Consider the following 21,759-nt stretch of genomic DNA (forward strand, 5'->3'; position numbering starts at 1 on the left):
TTCTGAATACAAAGGTATAAACTCTCTTCTCAACTTGAGGTTTCCCTGTTTATGCATTCTGGGATAGCATTAGCTCTTTTGGCAACAACATTGCACTGGGACTTCCTGTGCAGCTGATCATTCACCATGACCCCCAAATCTTTTTCAGAGTCACTGCTTCACAGGATAGAGTGCCCCATCATGTAATTCTGGCCTACATTCTTTCTTCCTAAATGTATACATTTATATTTTAGCCATTTTGAAACACAGATTGGTGAATTGGGCTCAAGCAAACAATCACTCTGTATTAGTGACCTGTCCTCTTCATTATTTACCACCTCCCCAATTTTTGTGTCCTGTCCAACCTTACCAGTGATTATTTATATTGGACTGGAAAATGTAGAACAAAATATATTGTGGAGAACAATTCTGTGCTATCAGGTATTGGACTAGATGATCTAATAGATCTTTTCTACCTTGGACTTGTATGCTTCTACTTAAGAGTGAAAGAAGAATAGCTAATATTGGATATGCTCGCCTGTATGTAGGTAGAGTTGTAGAGCATAATTGTAGAGGCCATGTCTTCATCCTACAAGAATGAAGTTTTCCTCTTGGCATTACTGATACACTGTTTTATTTTGGACAGCTCTTAGAGACAGTTTATTCAGGTCCATTCTTGTTTAAACACAACACTGAGTTTTCTTTTATTTCTATTGGTTTTAGAGAGAAGAATCCAATATTGGACCATCTTAGACACGCTCAGTGCAGCTTCAGAGAGCAGTCTGGTTTATCTAACCTGAAGAGGAAGCATATGGACAACAAGCCAAGAGGACATGGGCTTGCAGTGCACTTGGAAAAATGATCAGGCATCAGAACTGGTTTGTATCTAACTTGTGGTAAGAATGTGAATAACTTCAACAGATATAAATTCAAAGAGCGTAATTTTCTGCAAGTGCAGTCTTTAATTACCAGGTATATCATCTTCTCCTTCTTAAATAATGGCCACCTCCCATTCCTCCTGTACATAGACATGTCTAATATGTAAATTGCATACTTGTGTTACTATGAGCTATAGTGCACCTTGCTGGGGCTCAGTTCTGATGGGACTCATTTGGTGTGGATAGGGAGGGACAAGAATTTAAAGGGTGCCCAAAGCCTATGGGTACACTTTCAACTGAAGGTTTTTGTCTGGTCTTTTCAAATATAACTTGAACTTTCTGGGCCATTTTGATCCATCACTGATCATGGATTCTCATGGGACAGCTTTGGGATGTCGTTCATTTTTCGTTTTCACTTTTCCTGGAAGCTGACTACTTTTCTCTAACCATTCTTTGTCACAGTAAGGGTATGTCTACACTACGGAATTAGGTCGAATTTATAGAAGTCGACTTTTTTAGGAAGCAGTTTTATACAGTCGATTGTGTGTGTCCCCATTAAGTTGGCGGAGTGCATCCATAGTACGGTGGCTAGCGTCAACTTTCGGAGCATTGCACTGTAGGTAGCTATCCTATAGTTCCCGCAGTCTCCGCTGCCCATTGGAATTCTGGGTTAAGCTCCCAATGCCTGATGGGACCAAAACTTTGTCGCGGGTGGTTTTGGGTACATGTCGTCAGTCGCCCCTCCCTCCGTGAAAGCAACAGCAGACAATCATTTCGTGCCTTTTTTTCATGCGGATGCCATACTGCTTTCAGCAGACGGTGCAGTAGGACTGCTAACTGTCATTGAACCACCGCATCTGCTGCAACTCTGCTCTCCTGGTCCCATGAATCCACCTCGCAGGTCCTCTATATGACCGTCGTCATCCACCGCTTCTGCTGCAACTCTGCTCTCCTGCTCTTGTCTTGATAGCAAATTTCTCCATATTGGATGTCATGGGCTCCCGCTTCTGCTGCAACTCTGCTCTCCTGAATCCACCTCGCAGGTCCTCTCATCGTTCTCTATAAATATCTACTCTCGTGGCATCCGTCGTCAGCCACTACTTCCGCTGCAACTCTGCTCTCCTGCAGACACCATCTCGTGGCAAGCATGGAGCCCGCTCAGATCATCGCGGCAATTATGAGCATTGTAAACACCTCGTGCATTATCCTGCAGTATGTTCAGAACCAGAACCTGCAAAGGCAGGCGAGGAGGCGACAGCAGCGCGGTGACAAGAGCGATGAGGACATGGACATAGACTTCTCTCAAAGTACGGGCCCTGGCAATTTGGACATCGTGGTGGCAATGGGGCAGGCTCATGCCGTGGAATGCCGATTTGGGGCCCGGAAAACAAGCACAGACTGGTGGGACCGCATAGTGTTGCAGGTCTGGGATGATTCCCAGTGGCTGCAAAACTTTCGCATGCGTAAGGGCACTTTCATGGAACTTTGTGACTCGCTTTCCTCTGCCCTGAAGCGCAAGAATACCAAGATGAAAGCCGCCCTCACAGTTCACAAGCGAGTGGCGATAGCCCTCTGGAAGCTTGCAACGCCCGACAGCTACCGGTCAGTTGGGAATCAATTTGGAGTGGACAAATCTACTGTGGGGGCTGCTGAGATCCAAGTAGCCAGCAGAATCACTGAGCTGCTGCTATCAAGGGTAGTAACTCTGGGAAATGTGCAGGTCATAGTGAATGGTTTTGCTGTAATGGGATTCCCTAACTGTGGTAGGGCAATAGACAGAACGCATATCCCTATCTTGGGACCGGACCACCTTGGCAGCCAGAACGTAAACCGCAAGGGGTACTTTTCAATGGTGCTGCAAGCACTGGTGGATCACAAGGGACGTTTCACCAACATCAACGTGGGATGGCCAGGAAAGGTACATGACGCTTGCATCTTCAGGAACTCTGGTCTGTCTGAACAGCTGCAACAAGGGACTTACTTACCAGACCAGAAAATAACCGTTGGGGATGTTGAAATTCCTATAGTTATCCTTGGGGACCCAGCCTACCCCTTAATGCCATGGCTCATGAAGCCATACACAGGCACCCTAGAGAGTAGTCAGAAGCTGTTCAGCTATAGGCTGAGCAAGTGCAGAATGGTGGTAGAATGTACATTTGGAAGTTTAAAAGTGCGCTGGTGCAGTTTATTGACTCGGTTAGACATCAGCGAAACCAATATTCCCATTGTTATTGCTGCTTGCTGTGTGCTTCATGATCTCTGTGAGAGTAAGGGGGAGACGTTTATGGTGGGGTGGGAGGTTGAGGCAAGTCGCCTGGCCGCTGATTACGCGCAGCCATACACCACGGTGATTAGAAGAGCACAGCAGGGTACACTGCGAATCAGAGAAACTTTTGAAAACCAGTTTCATGACTGGCCAGGCTATGGTGTGACAGTTCTGTTTGTTTCTCCTTGATGAAAACCCGCCCCCTTGGTTCATTCTACTTCCTTGTAAGCCAACTGCCTTCCCCCCTCGATCACCGCTTGCAGAGGCAATAAAATCATTGTTGTTTCAAATTCATGCATTCTCTATTAATTCATCACACCAATAGGGGGATAACTGCCAAGGTAGCCTGGGAGGGGTGGGGGAGGAAGGAACCGGGTGGGGTAGTGGAGGAGGGAAGGACAAGGCCACACTGCACTTCAAAACTTATTGAATGCCAGCCTTCTGTTGCTTGGGCAGTCTTCTGGGGTGGAGTGGTTGGGTGCCCAGAGGGCCCCCGCCACATTCTTGGGCATCTGGGTGAGGAGGGCGGGCGGTTACACAGGGGCTGCAGTGGCAGTCTATGCTCCTGGTGCCTTTTCTGCAGCTCAACCATACGCCGGAGCATATCAGTTTGATTCTCCAGTGGCCAAACAGGAAATGAAATTCTAAAGTCCCCGGGGCTTTCCTGTCTACCTGGTTAGAGCATCTGAGTTGAGAGTGCTGTCCAGAGTGGTCCCAATGAAGCACTCTGGGATAGCTCCCAGAGGCCAATACCGTCGAATTGCATTCATACTACCCCAAATTCGACCCGGCGATGTTGATTTCAGCGCTAATCCCCTCATCAGGGAGGAGTACAGAAATCGATTTTAAGAGCCCTTTAAGTCAACAAAAATGGCTTCATCATGTGGACGGGTGCAGGGTTAAATTGATCTAACGCTGCTAAATTCAACCTAAGCTTGTAGCGTAGATCAGGGCTAAGTCATAAGAACAAATAGTCATGCCTTTTTAACTTCAGAAATATGGTTACTGGTGAAGAGGACTCTGAATCTTCAGCTAGTGTAGAATATAGTGGCTCATTTCTTGAGATGAGCAAATAACACCAGTGCTCTGTGATTTACATTGGCTATTTGTTTCTGGAGCAGCTCAAGGTGTTTGTTTATAATCTGTAAAGTCCTAAATGGCCTCATATGCAATTACTGGAGAGAGCTGTTCTGCCACAGGTATTGAGATCTTCTGGGTCATTCTGGCTGTCTGTTTCAGAGTTGAAGCATGCCACAGCCAGTGGAAATGCATTGTCCTAGTCACATGGAAAGAGAAAATGCAACGGATGTGGATTTATTAGGCTGCAGCTTTATTTCTTAACTCATCTGGGAACTAAATGGCAATAGTTTGTACAGTGATTCCTTCCTTAATCATTTCTACCTGGTGGAGAGCTGCCGTCAGCCCCCCATTCCTCCACAGCTAGTCCTAGCCTGGTGCTGATACCCCAGCACCTTCCTCTCATATAAGGGTTAAGGGGCTGAGGAAATGGGGTTATCTCCTCACTGTGCCAGACATTAGGAACCCCAATCCCGTTCCCCAGCTTCTTTAGGAGATGCATTCCTCCTAAGTTCCTTTCCAATTCATCAAGGAACTGGACTATCTACGGAACGTGAACTTCCACTGGATGCCTGTCACCTGGTAAATTGCAACAACTTGAACCTTACATCCTGACCTACCCCACCGAGTCCCTGAGCTGCTGTGGGGAAGGCGAAACCAAAAATAAACAAACCCACCCTGTGCTGGCCAGACTGGTGGTGAGGGAAAAATTTCTTCCCAGTCCCCAAAGAGGCGATTAATGCAATAGCTCAGCGGTTCTCCAACTGTGGGTCAGGACCCCAAAGTGGGTCATGACCTGTTTTAATGGGGTTGCTGGGGTGGCATTAGACTTGCTGGGATGGAAGTCGAAGCTTGAGCCCCATTGCCCAGGGCCAAAGCCCAAGCCTGAGGGCTTTAGCCCTGAGTGGTGGGGCACAGGTTACAGGCCCTCTGCCTGGGGCTGAAGCCCTTGGGCTTTGGATTTGTTCCCCCATATCTGAGGTGGTGGGGCTCTGGCTTTGGCGGGACTCAGGCGGGCTCAGGCTTCGGTCCCCCATCCTGGGGTTGTCTAGTAATTTTTGTTTTTAGAAGGGGGTGGTGTGCAATTAAGTTTGAGATCTCCTGCAATCCTTGCAACATACCAGAAAACCTGGTCCTATTGCTAATCCCAGGAACAGGACGGCGGGAGACACTAATGGGGTTTGAGAGCAGGCTCAGTCTGGAGGGACAGAGTTTTTATATATCCTTCCATATATGTGCAGGGCCAATGGGTTACTTGATTCCCACTGGCCTGTCCATTAGCTCAGGTGATGCCTTCCCTTCCCTTCCTCCCTCCCTCCCCCCAGTCACTCTCTTCACCATCTGAGGGAAAAGAGACCCTTAAAGGAATCACTTCCCTTTTTTCCCCACCAGTCCAGACAAAGCTCCCCACCTTGAGTTTCTGCAGGTTGAATGGTCTGTGGAGGGCCTGCGGTGTATCTGGAACTTCCTGCCTCCAGCATTCCCGTTTGGTAAACTTCAGGTGTGATGTGAGGCCTATTTGTTTGGCTACGCTAGTGGCTCATTTCTTTATGGGTGGGGGTATTTATTAGCAAGCAGATTTACAATTGTTTTTCTGGATGTAAGAGGCCACGATGATGTGGTTGTGGGCATCAGTGAGTGCCTGAATATGCTATATCTGAACATTCGTTTGAATGCTCTTGTACTATTGGTTGACTGCAAATTAAATTTGCAAGGTGATGGCTAAACGTGGGAATCCCTTTTGCGCGCAACAACAAATGGATCAATTATTACTTAATCTGTAAAACTTCTTTACAGTGACAATATTGTGATCATTTCATGTCTGACACACTGGAACAGATTACCAACTGATGGGATAAATACTCCATCACTTATAACTTTTAAATCAAGACTGACCGTCTTTTATAAAGACGTCACATAGTGCAATCACAAATTGTGCTCAATGCAGGAATCACTGGGTGAAATTCTCTGGCCTGTGGTTAGCAGGAGGTCAGACTAGATGATGTTAATGGCTTCTTCTGACCTTAAAATCTGTTAATTGGCTTTTGTCTTGTTGGTCTGCAGATTGAATCTGTGTAGTCTGCTTTTGGTTTTGGCATTTGGAATAAGTAGTTTTGCTCTCTGTCTCTTTTCCCAAAGGAAAGAAGAATTCTATAGTCTAAAATTTTTCAGATGTGCCTGCATGTGCCTCTGGTATTTCGGAATACATATGTGGTCTTCAGCATCTCTGCAATACTATATGTAGATTAGGTAATGATATTGTATAAGTGTATCTAGCTGTTGCTAGATCATAGCAGTAGTCTTTACTGTTTAGCTTTGTCTATTTTATATTCTGAAAACTAAATAAAATAATTGTTTAAAATAAATGAAAATAAATAGCAACTTTACCTAAGCATTTGTGTAGCAATACATCTTTATCTGGTGACATCTGATTCTATTGTCAGTTCCCAATTTTTAAAGTAGGAGATACTTGATATATATAGCAATAGAATAACACCGGTTTGATTATTATACAAAATATTTGAGTTTTAATTGCTTTAGGTAACAGACTTGTTTTATTCAACCAAATGGAGAACAGGTTAACTTCAAAAGTACAGATTTTTGAAAGAGTACTTCATGATTACCCAATTTCTGTCTGCTTGAAGTTCCATTATAAATCATTCAATTTTATTAAAGGGAGGTTAGCCATCTAGCAATTTGAATTGCAGGCACAGGTTCCTTGCAGATGTTGTAGAAAGGAAATGTGTATACTTTAGGAATGAAGAACAGGGGAATGCTTTCATGAGAGCCAGGCATCACCGTTTTCTGTACATATGTTCATTGAAATGTCTCCTGTCCTTGTCTTTTAATTGTGAGTTATTATCTAAACAGTTTTACTGTTTTGGTTAGTGCTCAGGAATCAGCATAATATGGAAAACTTCCATTTCTTCTGGGAATCGGTCTGCAAAATGGTTTTACTAATAAATATTCTCATTTAAATTTCAACATGAAATTCTTGAGGAAATGTTACTTCATGAAGAGAATACTATTCCTTTCATTTAGCATTCTGTAATTAATTAAGGTTTGTGGTTAAGGTGGAATCTTTTCACAGGGGAATTAGAATTGCTTTTTGAGTTGAAACTGACTTTATCCTGGTGAAAGCAATCAGGTATTCAAATGAGAGGCCCAGACCTACACAAAACTGGTCTTCGTTTGTTCATCTGTCCAATGTTACTTTCATTCATCCACGATGGTTTCATGTCTTAATATTTTCAGTTAGTAGAGCATGTGCTTCTTGAGTACCTAGAGGAAGAAATTGAACTGGATCCACCAGTGCTGATGGTTCCAGTGGGCACATCCTCTTCCTCAGCTGATGAAGCAATTGCTCCATTATTTCCATCACTGCTTGACAACTACAGGCAATGCCAGGAGCATTTGCAGAGGGTGGTGACTGAACTCCAGATCCCTCTTGAAGAGGCACGTGACATGCAAAATAGACTTCTGGACACCCAGTGAACGAGGCCATTTTGGAACTTGCCAGGACAATGTGGCATACCCCTGTCTCCTGTGCCCCCACCCCAAAAGGGCTGAACAATGTTACTTCATACTAACTAAATGGGCAGAGTTCCTTTTTATCCCTGTTGCATTTTGGGGTTCAACCCAGACCAGTGAGGGGTTGTGTCACTGCCTGCCTAGCAACTCTCGGTGCCTTAAATGCTATGTTGCTGTGTCTCACAGTCCAGACATCAACAGCCAGGCTACAAACATGCAGATCACACTTGGCTTCCACCACCCAGTTACTGTTCGCAGAGTGACACCAACACCCACCCCCCAGCCCCAAAATTCCCCAATACCATCTCCCTGCAATGTCCAGCCCACTCCTGGAACACTCTCATAGAAGTTATTAAGTTTCCGGCTCCTTTAAAGAGATGGAAACAGCAGCTTGTTATCTTGACTGGAGTTAACAATCACTTCAGTTCAATCAAAGCACTTAGTTGGTTTAGATAAAAAGTAAAACAAGGTTATTTAAGCAAAAAGAGAGAGGCTTTAAGTGAGTTCAAGTATATGGGATAAAGATCAGAAGGTTTATAAACAACCCAAAGTAAAAATATTCTTTATAATGGCTAAGGCCTAACTTATCAAGCTGTTGGCTTTGTTCAAGGTAGTTTCCTCACCAGTCTTCCTTTTCCAGCAGTGGCTGACTAGCTCTTAGGGTCCTCACAGAGTCCAAGTCGCTGGTTTTGCTTGTCTCCTTGGGTGAAGGATAACTTTGGGGTTCTCTGCCCTCTCTTTATAGTCCAGTAAACCTTTGAAAAGTATCACTCTCAAAGTTCATTGACCCTGCTTCAAGTGACAGGAAGTCTTCCTGGGGGTGCAGTGTCCATCCCTCATTGAGATTAAGTGATCACATTTTTTCTGCTTGTTCTCCTGATGACTTTGTTTGCCTGTCATGCAAATGTACTTTTCTTTGTCTTTGGTCACACCTTGCTCAATTTACATGGGGGACACATTCAAACAGGCAGAACCTCATTCCTTTATCTGGAAAAAACTTGTTTATAATTTTCCCTTGACATGCCTGGTTTAACACATTTTAGTCATAATTCCAGCATAACTGTATCATCCTTTGTGGGCTGACCATACATACATCATGCAAGAATATCAGTGATCAAGGACTTACCAGTTTTCCAGCAGCACATTACATGACACCTTTTAGATGCAGATTATAACAGTAGTGAGTTGGGGTACATTGATCTGGTTGGACTAGGTGGAACTCACTGCTAGATACCTTGGGAGAGCCCTTTGCCTTCTGGCATAGGGATGTTCTTAAGGTCATACCCACCCAGCATTCAACTCCTTAGTAGTGCAGGGACCCATGGAGAGATCCAGGCTACAACACCCTAAATCAGCTTCAGCTGAAAAAGACACTAAATGCCTTGACCTTTTGGGAAGAAGGTATTTTCATCAACCAGCCTCCTATTCAAAATTGTTAACTACCAAGCCCTGTAAGCAAAATACTATTTCACAAATTATTCTAAATAGGTAGAATTCAAAGACAAACTTCCCTAGGCAGACAGGGCTCAATTTCAAGCCCTCATCAATGAGAGCAGACTGGTGGCTAAAAATTAGCTCCAAGCAGCCGTGGATGCAGCTGGCGCACTGCATCTAGAATTATTGCCAGAGTTGTCCTCATGAGGTGAGAATCCTGGCTTCACTCTTTGGCGTTCTCTAGGGAGGTCCAAAATATCATCTATGACTTGCCCTTTGGTCTAATTGCTTGATTGAGACGACTGATCACTCACTACTCTTGCTTAAAGACTCCAGGACAGCCCTCCACACCCTGGGCATCTACAGCCTGGCCCCGAAGAGAGAACCTCACAAACAAGCTTATAAATCCAGGCCCTCTCCCTCAACCATTTTACCATCGGTGCCCTTACAAACCACCAGACAAATATCAAAGGGTGCAAAGACTCAGATATGTGGCTTCCTCACTTCAGCTGTCACCACTCAACAGGGCACTCAAGAACTGCATACCTGAATTAGATGCCCTTCTATACTGTCCCCCTAACTTTTGATGGCTGCCTCACCTACTTTGCCCACAAGTGAAGGGCAGTAACAGACATGTGGGTGCTAGAGATCATCCACTCTGGCTAGCTGATTGAGTTTTGCACATCCCCGTCACAAGCCCCCTTCCCCACCTCTCTTCAGGGACCACTCTCATACGGAGATTCTATATCAGGAAGTGGGCTCTTGTCTTCAGGAAGGGGCTATAGAAGTGCCACCTCAACACCAAGGAGAAGAGTTCTACTCTCCATAGCTTTTAGTACCACAGAAGGATGGAGACTTATTCTTGATCTACAGCAGCTGAATGTCTTTATTTGAAAATCAAAATTCTGCATGATCACATTGGCATTGATAATCCCCTCCCTGGGGGAAGGCAAATGGTTCATGGAACTCAACATTAAAGATGCTTGCTTTCATGTGGACATTCACCCATCTCCCAGAAACCTCCTCAGATTCCTGAGAGGAGCACTACCAGTTCAGAGTGCTCCCTCTTGGACTGACAAGAGCACCCAGTGGTGGCGGCCCAGATGAAATGAAATGGCTACACCATCTTACTGTATCTGGATGAGTGGTTCCTGATGGGTGGATCTAGCAAGGAGGTCCAGTCGTTGACATGATTCTTGCTTTGTCTTCTGGCATCCTTAAGTGTCTGTGTAAACAATGAAATGTCCACTTTGGCTCCTGTGAAAACCATAAACTTTATTGGAGCAACCCTGGACTCAACCTCAGTGAAGGCCCACCATCCTATGAACAGATTTCAGACCACGGACAGACTGATAAGACCGTTCACTATCAGACCCTGCACCACAGTCAGGGACTGTCTTTACCTACTAGGCCACAAGGCTGGATGTACCTGTGTAACACTATTTGCTGGGCTTCACCGCTGTTACTTGCAGCCCTGGCTCTAATCTGTTTACTCACCGGACAGAGACAGCATGAATACCAAAGTGACAGTCCCTCTCAAGGTCACAGCTTCTCTTGTATGACTGACGAACTCGGGAGATGTGCGTGCAGGAGTGCCTTTCCTTCCACCTACACCTGATGCGACCATAATCACAGATGCATTCCTGAAAAGATGGGGAGCCCACATGGACCGTCGCACTGCGCAAGGCACATGGTCTCCTTGGGAGGCCAGAATGCATATCAGTTTCCTGAAGCTGAGCGTAGTCTGCCTAGGATGCATTGCATTCCTTCCACTGTTTTGTCATATCCAGAGAATGTCAGATAATGTGATGAAAGTATTCTACGTAAACAAGGCGGCGCAAAATCTCTTCCTCTCTGTACAGAGTCACGGAGTTTATGGAACTGGTGCATAAGCAACCGCATCATGCGCTCAGCAACATACCTGTCAGGTGCACAGAATTCTCTGGCCAACAATCTCAGCAGGCATTTCTCCACAGACCCCGAATTGGAGATACATAGCTCTCTTCTGAACGATATCTTCACCCAGTGGGGAATGGTGTCTTGGGATCTGTTCGCCTCACAGACGAAAAAGAAATGTTGTCTATGCTGTTCTAGAGCAGGACTTCCGGGGTGATGCCCTTCTGTTATGCCGTACAGACCATCTGATACATAGTTTTTCTCTCCTCCCTCCTGTTTCCCCCCTGCTTCCTCAGGTTCTTGAAAAATTCTTCATAACAGAGCCCAGGTCATTTTGATTGCACCCAGGTGGCCCAGACTATTCTGGTTTCTAGATCTCCTCCAGACATCAGCCCATCCTCCTATCAGTATCTGACCCTTTCTAGATCTGTTAACTCAGGAGACCTGCAGGATCGGACATCCCAATCCAGACCCTCCTCATCTCACAGTATTTGGATGGGTGTCAGACCTAGAGCTTTCATGTGCAGAACCCATTTGAACTGTTCTCAATCACAACAGAAAACGCTCCACCATATAATGCTATCTAGCTACATGGAGGTGTCATAAACATAGAGATAAGGATAATATAAAATCCCTTCTGGGAAGCTGTTCTAAATCACTTTACCTGTAAGGGGTTAAGAAGCTCAAATAACCTAGTTAGCACCTGACCAGACAGGCCAATGAGGAAAGAAGATACTTTCAAATCGGGGCGGGGGGAGGGTTTTTGTGTGCTCTCTTTGTTTCTCTCTCTCTCTCTCTGTCCAGAGAGGGAGACCAGGCAGGTGAAACATCTCCTGAAAACATAATTGAAACGATCCATCTAAGGTTACAAAAATTGTAAGTAAGGGCAAGGAAATGCGTTAGATTATCTTTTTGGTCTAGCTTGTGAATTTTCCCTATGCTAAGAGGTAGTTTCATTCCTGTTTTGTAACTGGGAAGCAGAGTCAGAGGGGAATCCTCTGTGTTTTAAATCTTTTTATTTACCCTGTAAAGTTACCTTCCATCCTGATTTTGCAGGTGTGATTCTCTTCCTTAATTTTATAAATAAAATTCTTCTTTTAAGAATCTGGTTGATTTTCAGTGTCTTAAAAACCAAAGGGTTTGGTCTGTGTTCACATTGTAACCAATTGGTTAGTGTATTATTCTCAAGCCTCTCCAGGAAAGGGGGTGAAGGGGCTTGGGGGGATATTTTGGGGTAATAGGAACTCCAAGTGACCCTTTCCTGAATTTTTGTGTGAATCACTTGGTGGTGGCAGCAATACCATCCAAGGACAAGGAAAGGAATTTGTGCCTTGGGGAAGTTTTTAACCTAAGCTGGTAAAATATAAGTTTAGGGGGTGTGACGTTATTGACTTGAACTGGGACCATATAGATCATTGTTGCAACCAAGGTCCTGTAGTGGCACCAAATCTTATATAAAGGGGGTCAAATGAGGTGTCCAAGACAAGGTTATGGTTTGCTGGTTATGATTATGCTATCTGTATATGTGTATCATTTTTATAGTTGAAGTTATGAATATTGGCTCTATAATGTCTGTATTTCAAACTTATGCTATGCTTCTGGGTGACACCCCAGACAAGTTGGTGTCAGCTCTGCCTTGCCTGCTTGATGGCCCATTAAGGACCATCAGCCATACAACTGACCCATTGAGAGAAGGCAGACATGCCTTGGGACTCAGCAAGGTATGCAGGAACATGCCTATGGACAGAACTCTGAGGTTTTTCCAGGCCATGTGATGGACAGCTTGTCTTTGGACAGACCACATGGCAAGAGAATATAAAAAACTGCTGCAGCTCCTCCATCTTGTCTTCAATCCTGCTTCATACTTCTGGAGGAACTTTGCTACACTGAAGCTTTGAACCAAGGACTGAAAGACCCATCCCAGCTGTGGATGTTCTCCAGAGACTTGATTTGAACCTGCAGTTTATTCTATCACTGCTGCAAGCCTGAACCAAGAACTTTGCCATTGCTGTATGTCACTGATTCCATTTCACCAATTCTAACTCTCTTCTATATTTCTTTCCTTTTATGAATAAACCTTTAGATTTTAGATTCTAAAGGATTGGCAACAGTGTGATTTGTGGATAAGTTCTGATTTGTATATTGACCTGGGTGTGGGGCTTGGTCCTTTGGGATCGAGAGAACCTTTTTTCTTTTACCGGGGTATTTGGTTTTCATAATCATTTGTCCCCATAACGAGTGGCACTGGTGGTGATACTGGGAAACTGGAGTGTCTAAGGGAATTGCTTGTGTGACTTGTGGTTAGCCAGTGGGGTAAAACCAAAGTCTTCTCTGTTTGGCTGGTTTGGTTTGCCTTGGTGTGCATAGAAACCCCAGCCTTGGGCTGTAACTGCCCTGCTTGAAGCAATTTGTCCTGAATTGGCACTCTCAGTTGGGTCCCCCCAGAACCAGCCTTGTTACAGGGGGTCTTTCATGCGGGTCCCCACATCTCTACCCCAGAGTTCAGAGTGGGGAGGGAACCCTGACAAGGTGTTTCTGTAGAGCCAGTTATCCTTAGAATCAACAGGCATCCCTGCTATTTTAGACCATCTCCCATCCCTCAAAATGTCAAGACTTTCCATCAACTTGCTGCAGGTCCACCTAGCAGAAATCAGTGCCTTCCTTCTCCAATAGAAGGCCACTCTCTCTCTTTATTCACCCTACCATAGTTCAGTTCCTGAAAGGTCTTGTTAGGACCTTTCCACCAGTGGTGAAACCCACACCACAATGGGACCTCAACCTGGAACTCTCAGTACTTACTGGAATATGTTTCAACTGATAGGACATGGACCATGTAACCATCTATTCATGAAGGTCCACTTTTTAGTCACCTTCAGATTGGGTAGTGGGTGAGTGAACTGGGAGCACTCATGGTTGACCTGCTATGCAGTATATTTCATAAGGAGAAGGTTCCCTTTGTCTTCTCCCAAAATTCACCCCCAAGGTAATTTGAGTTTCATGTGAACCAACCTATTCAGTTACTAGTATTCTTTCCAAAACTTCATGCTACCAATGAGGAGAGGAGACTGCACTCTCTCTCAACATCAGAATGCTAAATCAGATCTGTCTGCAAAGAATGAAACCCATTAGGAAAACAGCAAGATTATTTGTTGCTATGCCAAGCAATCAAGAGGACAAGCACTTTCTGCTCAGAGATTCTTTAACTGGCTGCATCATTCTCTGTTATCAACAGGCAAATACTCTTCCCACAGACAGGATGAGGGCACAAGCAACTTCAACAGCATCTCTTCGAGAAGTATCTATACTGAACTTTTGTAAGGTAGCTACCTGGAGTTCCATCCACGCCTTTATGAAAAGTTATGCCTCTTCTGCAGATACAACTGTTGGGACAGCATTATTACAGGCATCTATATACCATCTGCATCCTCACGCCCTTTTCCTGTTTGAATATTGCTTACCAGTCACCCACATGTGAAATACACATAGGGACCAGCATTCAAAGAAGAAATGGAGGTTATTTCAAGATATATGGTCCCTATCTGTATTCCACTACCCACCCTCCTTCCCCTGTGCTTTGGCTTTAGTCTGATTTCACATGAAGAGGAACTGAAGAGATGTTGGTCCGCATTGCCCCTTATGCTCTTTGCTCAGAGCATAGGGAAGCAACTTCACGGTGTGGATCGACGACTGCTCCTTGCTACAAATCTCTGGTCTCAGGCACCTGGAATGCATGCGTAACCATGTGTGGAATACAGATAAGATCACACATCTTGAAGAAGCTCCAGCTACAGGACAATAACCTCTACTTGAATATAACACCATGTTAGTTAATATTTTCTAACACAGCTCATTTTTCCAAAACCCCAGGTGTGATATAAAACTGGTGCTCCCTGGAGCTAGTCAGACCTAGCAGTCCCCTAGTAGTGGCCAGCTGCTCTCTATCCCTGCAGTGAATGCCTGGTAGTATCTGGCAGTAGACATTAGAGTGAGCCTGCATGGCTTCTTCAAAAAGTAGGCATTTAAAATGCCATGCAGCATTCTCTGAGGCATTCTGCCTGTGTATGCCTTGCACAGAATGCTTCAGAGTGCTTCTGCTTGGTTTCCATGCTGTCGCAGACCCCTAATGCATTTGGTACAGAGTTGGATGTTTTGAATCCAAAAAGCATTTGAACAAATGTTGCACTGCTTTAAACAAAAAATAAATAAATAAATAAAATTTAACATTCACTTGAATAATTCTGAGGCGGCGATAGCTTGGTATATTTTTTTGAACAGCATGATCCATTGAGTAGGAAATTGGACTGAAATCAGGAGTGCTGGGTTCTATTCCCAGCTCTGCCATTGCCCTGCTGTTATCTTAGGCAAGTCATTTAATTTCTTTCTGCCTCTGTTTCCCTATCAATAAAATGGGGATAATTTCATTTACCTTCATGTGTAAAGCAAGTAGAAGCATTGACCAGTAAAGATAAAACAATTGATACCTGGATGATAGGTATCTACAACTACCCTAAACATTGTTGAAAGGTTGACTTGTTGCTTAGACTGAAGATTTAACCTAGCTGGACATCAAACTTCAGAAGGTCAAATTCACTGTTTGTTGCCTCCCTGCCTTGCTGTTAAGTCTGAAAAGTTTCAGATGCCTCATTTATGTATTGGCAGATCAGGGCCATTATTGGAGAAGTATGCAAAAGCCCTTCCCTTTCTGAGGTCATTAACACTCTTTCAGGATACGTAACCTCATTCTCTGCTAGAAAGGCACAGGTACCCACAGAAGAAATGCTGTGCTGCTAGATGGCTGAACATTTACAGCTTTACCAGGTGTCATGAATTTGAGATCATTCCTCCCTTAGAAACAGCATTAGGCAGTTGAGTCTCACGTGCTGTGGTGGGGGCTGCTGTGCTAGGAGTTTTGGTTTAAAGATTTGGAGTTTACAATTTAACTTTTGCCCATCCCTTCATATTCTACTCACTCTGCCTATTCCCTTCTAGCAGTGGTTGATGGGCAGGCTTTCTTACCTGAGAAAGGGAAAGAGGATGTGTATATCTGCTAATTTCCCATCGCAGGAAGCACAGCCAACAGTACAAATATCCTCTTGTGTTTAAAACAGTGAGAGGGCTTCTCTGTTCTTTCTGCTGAATCTTTAATGTAGAACCTTTTCTCCCCCACCCTCACTGTTAAAATTCATAGAATCATAGAATATCAGGGTTGGAAGGGACCTCAGGAGGTCATCTAGTCCAACCCCTTGCTCAAAGCAGGACCAATCCCCAATTAAATCATCCCAGCCAGGGCTTTGTCAAGCCTGATCTTAAAAACTTCTAAGGAAGGAGATTCTGCCACCTCCCTAGGTAACGCATTCCAGTGTTTCACCACCCTCCTAGTGAAAAAGTTTTTCCTAATATCCAACCTAAACCTCCCCCACTGCAACTTGAGACCATTACTCCTTGTCCTGTCCTCTTCTACCACTGAGAATAGTCTAGAACCATCCTCTCTGGAACCACCTCTCAGGTAGTTGAAAGCAGCTATCAAATCCCCCCTCATTCTTCTCTTCTGCAGACTAAACAATCCCAGTTCCCTCAACCTCTCCTCATAAGTCATGTGTTCCAGACCCCTAATCATTTTTGTTGCCCTTCGCTGGACTCTCTCCAATTTATCCACATCCTTCTTGTAGTGTGGGGCCCAAAACTGGACACAGTACTCCAGATGCGGCCTCACCAATGTCGAATAGAGGGGAACGATCACGTCCCTCGATCTGCTCGCTATGCCCCTACTTATACATGCCAAAATGCCATTGGCATTTTGTAATTAGTATTAATTACAGCTGTGGAAGACGATATTCTGGAGAGATCCCTTGGGTTTGGGATTTATAGCTATATTTCCCCTGACAAATAGCTCTGCTTCTGCCTCTGGACCCACAAGGGCAGAGAGAACCCTCCTATGGAGAATTGCTGGAGGGGATCTCTATGAAGAGAAACTAGTGAATTAAGAGACATTTCTTTTCTTTTCTCTCCCCCTGCCATCCTCCAAACAACTTGTGTGTTTTCTGCTCTGACTAGAGGGATTTCTTCAGTTCCCTCACACAGACTTTCTCTGTGCTTTGTTCATACTGTAGGTTCCCTCCTTCCCTTTGTTTATGGACTCAACTTTCTCCAGATCTGTCTTTAAAACAAAGCTCAAACTTTTTTCTCCCCTCCCCTTCCTTCCAGTTCATTTTTCTCACTGTGCTGCCACTTGGTTGTTTATCTCTCCTGCACTTGTTCTAACCGGGAGCTTTCCCTCTGCTTGTGTAGCACGCAGGCAGGACAAAACTGAGTCATGGAAACTAGATTGGCTCCCATCTACCTGAAGAAAATCCTCCATTCTCTTTGCCTCTCAGGAAGCCTCCCAACTTGCTGTGCTACCTGCCCTGCAGAGCCCAGGAAAATTCTCTGAAATTGGGGAAGAACTGTTTTTTCCTTGGCATTGACCTTCCTCTTCCTTTGGGTTAAATGTTGGGAAAGACCGTGTGTCTGCAGGGACTTTCTGCTCCATGGGTCTCCTCAATAGTTCCCCTCAATGTGCTATACCAGCTGGCCAAGAAGATTATGAAATCCATGAAGTGCCTCTGTTCACTCCTGCTGATGCTGGTTTGAGGGGCTCCTCTGCATCTCCTGTCAACAGGAGAGACCTCCCCTTCTTTTCTTCAGATCACTGTCTTACGAGGAGTAAGTACAGTAACAGCAGTGAAAGACTCGGCTCAAACCTGCTACCCCAATATCTGTTTCAGTAATGTTGGCATCCTCTTTTCAGCAATGAGGGGACAAAAGCACAGGTCCCCATGGAACCGATACTCTTAGCAGGAATCTAAAGACTCCTCTTGAGAAAACACTAGTGATTCAGACCATATCAGACTGCTCTTCCAGCTAGGTTCTAGTATTGACCCTTAGGCAAAATATGGCCTCATAGAAATAAATCCCTTTCTGGACAATGTTCTCTCTTGGGGTCGCTCAGAACAAGCCCTTCAGAACACCAGTATAGCAGGTGCTCTTACCTAGAGATTGGAATGTCTTGGCGTATTTTTAGTGCTTTCCCTTATGGTAGAGGAGTTTGGCTTCCACCCAAACAATAAAATCCTCCCTTTCCAGGGCATACAAAAGTAGCTGAGTAGGCATTCACTTTTCCCTCAGACTCACTGATGCAGTGTTCTTTATATCTGTAGTAGTTGCCCTTCCACCAGGACTAAGCATGTTAATGCAGTACTTGAAGGATGGAGCTTCCTCTGACCTTCACTGGAAAACCTAGGGGTCCCTAAATAAGCACAAGTGCAAACTCAAAGCATCAAACCCAAAAAGCTCTCTTCCTTCTACTTACTCCTTCATCTGCCTCTTCCTACTCCCGGCAGTTCTTTTCTGTTCTGAGCCTCAAACCGGTCTTTGTGTAGTCCTTCTGTTCTTTCCAACATGCCTTACAGCAGACTACAAATGTCAGGGTACCGATGGTGACTACATCTCCCAGAATTCCTTTGCTTCAGAGGCCAAGTCCCAGCAACAAGTGAGCTGATGACCCCTGTTGTTAAAGTGACCCAGGGACACTTGCTTCTTCACTGTCACCATTTTTTAGTAAATTTCCAGATGAGCCAGCTAAATCTTTCTCAGGAGATTAAACATCTTTAAATTATAATCAACAAGGAAATAATCCACTGTCAAAGAATACTCCATGGATTTGGAACACTTTTTCTATACCTGGTGCAAGACTGAAAAGCTGAATCCAAAATTTCAGATTCTAGAACTTCAGCAGAATGGTTTATTTATGTGGCTTGTAGTGACCAAACTTTCTGTAAGACAAAATCGGAGATATATGTTCGATCCTAGGAACAAGTAAACTGTGGGAGAAAGCTCTATTTACTCACCCTTATATTAGGTTTCAGAGTAGCAGCCGTGTTAGTCTGTATTTGCAAAAAGAAAAGGAGTACTTGTGGCACCTTAGAGACTAACCAATTTATTTGAGCATAAGCTGTAGCTCACGAAAGCTTATGCTCAAATAAATGTTAGTCTCTAAGGTGCCACAAGTACTCCTTATATTAGATTATTTCTCAAAGCTGCATCCCTTCTGAATTTCCAAGAAATACATAAAATGGTTTCATGGAAACTACTGGTAGTTTCAGATGCTGTTATGAAATCACCCTTCAAGGTACTTCCATCTGTATCTCTCTCTTCTTTGTCTCCATTAAATGTACTTCATGATCTCTAACATGCCTGCAGGTTGGATTTCAGAGCTGGAAGCCTTGTCTGTGAGGTATTTTTCCCCACAGGTAAAGTTGTAGGCTAGTTAGAGCTAGCTTTTATTGCTGAAGTCAATTTAAATTCTGTGTCTTACAACTCCCAGGAAATTTTGCTTCTTTTTTTTTTTTTTTTTTTAAATCCAAACCCCAAGAATTTAAAAGGAAGGATTGGCACCTCCTTAATGTCTGAGCTATCAAAATATGTGATAAGGACAGAATCATTCAGAAAACCAAAAACATATATTTGTCCCCTACCGTCCTACAATTACAGGATAGAAAGCATCTAAAACCTCAGTTGCTGAAACTTTGTGCAAGAGCAACGTACCAGGTTAAAGGTATGAATCCTTTGGGATTCCTTAGAGCTATCCGATGAGAGGCATTTTCATTTTTTGTGGACAGAAAAGTCCTTTGAATCTGATAAAAATTGCAAGGCTACTACATGGTAATCTAGGCATATTTTCTCCTGGCATTACAAACTCCCTATAAAAGCAGCGGTGGATGCAGCCTTTGGCAGAATGCCGCAAGCAGTTACTCCCTCACAAATCACTTGTTATATAATGTTGTGTGCAGCTATTCTGAAGCTCTTTCTCGGGGTTTAATTGTTGTTGAAAATCCTATTGTTGGAATGGTGAGCTGAAATACATGGGGGAGAGAAGGAATTTTCCTTCACCTGAGATTTTTTTTTTTTCTCCTAGAAGCCAGGTTTGTCATCTCCCTCCAATATGGGGGGGGGGCCCCCACAGGCCTTAATTTACTATAGCCTTCCACAGACTTTCCTTTTGCTAAGTAGAAAGTTTATGGTGGGAACTGTTGGAGTTATTATACCACAGTACATTTGTAGATATAAATTCTGATTTCAGCTTATGGAATCCATCTCACTAAGGCAGGCGTTCCCAACCTGAGGGTTGGGAACAGATATCAGGGGATCAAGACCACCCTGTTTTGTTAAAAAGAAGGGAGGCCCTGGCTACATCCCAGTTACCTGGGAAGGAGGTTCCACTGTGTTAGGGGCTTCCCTCAAGTAGATAGAGCCAAGCCAGTTCTAGTAATTGACAGCTCTGTCACAAATTCCTGCAGTTTAAGGGAAGGGACCATTAGATCATCTAGTCTGACCTCTGTAATACGAGCCTCACATTTTACCCAGTTATCTCACTTTTGAGCCCAATAAATTGTGTTTGGCTAAAGCATCTTCCAGAAACTCTAGGTTTGATTTGAAGACATCAAGAAAATCCTCTACTTCCCCTAGTAGTAGTTTGAATGGTTAATCATTGTCAAAAATGTGTGCAGTATTAACATTTCTAGTTTGAATTGGTCCGGCTTTAGTTTCAAGCCTTTGGTTCTTGTTCTGCTTTTCTCTAAAGAGCCCTTTAGTTCTCAGTATTTTCTCCATGTCAAGGTACCTATACACTGTAATAGTCACCTCTTGATCTTCTATTTGATAGGGTAAACAGACTGCAAGACATTTTCTGTAGCCCTCAAGTCATTTTTGGTGCTCTTTTCTGTACCTTCTCCAATTTTTCAACTTCTTTTTAAATTTTGGCACCAGACTGGATGCAGTATTCAGTGTACTGAGGAAAAATCACCTCCCTGCTCCTGATCACCACTCTCTTCTTTCTACATCCATGGACTGCATGTAGCCTTTCTTGCCACAGCTTAGCACTGGAAGCTCATGTTGATTTTTTTTTTTTTTGGTCCATGTGACGAAGTGGAACTGTTCTTAATGTTTCCTCTGAATACTGTAGGGGTACAGTTTCCCCTATGCATTTCTAGGTGGTGAGATAAGGGGGTGTAATTGTTGCAGAGCAAAGGGCCAGTGTACATAAATGGTTGGCACTCTGTCTCCTGGCAACTGATGGCCTGGGCCCTTCCCCACTGCAAGGTGATAGCTAAAGGGGCTGGAGAACAAAGGAATTGAGTGACCTCCTGGCCTGGGAAAGGGACAAAGCCCAGAGGAGGAGGGGGTGGAGAGTGAGTCAGTTTGGGCTGGCTGGGGACCTGGAGTGAAGAGCAGAGGTGGTTGTCTGGCTCACTCCCCCCATAATGGACCCGGCTGAGGGGTCCTGTTCTCTGTACCTATAAGCTCTGTTTTAGACCGTGTTCCTGTCATCTAATAAACCTCTGTTTTACTGGCTGGCTAAGAGTCACGGGGTGCAGGACCCTCTGGCTTCCCCAGGACCCTGCCTGGGCAGACTCACTGTGGGAAGCGCACGGAAGGGCAGAGGATGCTGAATGCTCTGAGGTCAGACCCAGGAAGGTGGAAGCTGTGTGAACTTTTTGCCCTGAAGACAGTCTGCTCACAGAGTCCTGACTGGCTTCGTAGGGAGCAGTTCCAGAGCATTGCCCGAGGACTCCATGACAGTCCATTACGACCCTTTGATCCTTTTTGGAGTCACTGCTTTCAAGGATACAGTTCCCCATTCTTTTGTCATGGCCAGCATTT

At 44.4% G+C, this 21,759-nt stretch overlaps 1 protein-coding gene across 18 annotated transcripts in view; it reads left to right on the forward strand.

The window, feature by feature from the left end:
* MAP3K13 (mitogen-activated protein kinase kinase kinase 13) overlaps positions 1-21,759 on the forward strand; it is a 141,160-nt gene that overhangs the window by 42,138 nt on the left and 77,263 nt on the right. For 16 of the 18 annotated variants that reach the window (XM_078854197.1, XM_078854202.1, XM_078854204.1 and 13 more), the window contains one exon: positions 703-857. The exons of the other annotated variants lie outside the window; for them this stretch is intronic. The gene's annotated coding sequence lies outside the window, so the exon portion shown is untranslated. The remainder of the gene's footprint in view (positions 1-702; positions 858-21,759) is intronic. 18 annotated transcript variants of the gene reach the window in all.

The sequence above is a fragment of the Lepidochelys kempii genome, chromosome 9, assembly GCF_965140285.1.
Source record: "Lepidochelys kempii isolate rLepKem1 chromosome 9, rLepKem1.hap1, whole genome shotgun sequence".
Taxonomy (NCBI): Eukaryota; Metazoa; Chordata; order Testudines; family Cheloniidae; genus Lepidochelys; species Lepidochelys kempii.